Here is a 276-nt window from a genome sequence, read left to right as displayed (position 1 = left end):
TGCATAAGTATATGTATATCTGTGTGCATCGAGCCATTACATCAATGTTAGTATCTTAAATTTTAAGAATCAATTTGACATTTTTCTCTGATGATATGCCCCTACATTTTATCTCTAATTCATTCGACATACTTAAAATTTAAATAATCCATGATTACCACAGGATCTCCAAACTCGCCAAGAAATGGAGAAAATTTATCCGAACAGGTACCTCTTCATCAAGTAAGTGTTGCCAAACTATGCTCATCCTTTTTAGTTAATTGGTCTGCTTCTAGT

General features: G+C 33.0%; 1 pseudogene; it reads left to right on the top strand.

Moving 5' to 3' along the window:
• Positions 1 to 276, top strand: part of LOC119588332 — a 3,857-nt pseudogene that overhangs the window by 2,351 nt on the left and 1,230 nt on the right.

The sequence above is a fragment of the Penaeus monodon genome, chromosome 23 (assembly GCF_015228065.2).
Source record: "Penaeus monodon isolate SGIC_2016 chromosome 23, NSTDA_Pmon_1, whole genome shotgun sequence".
In the NCBI taxonomy this organism is placed as follows: Eukaryota; Metazoa; Arthropoda; class Malacostraca; order Decapoda; family Penaeidae; genus Penaeus; species Penaeus monodon.
This window is presented reverse-complemented; position numbering and strand designations above follow the sequence as displayed.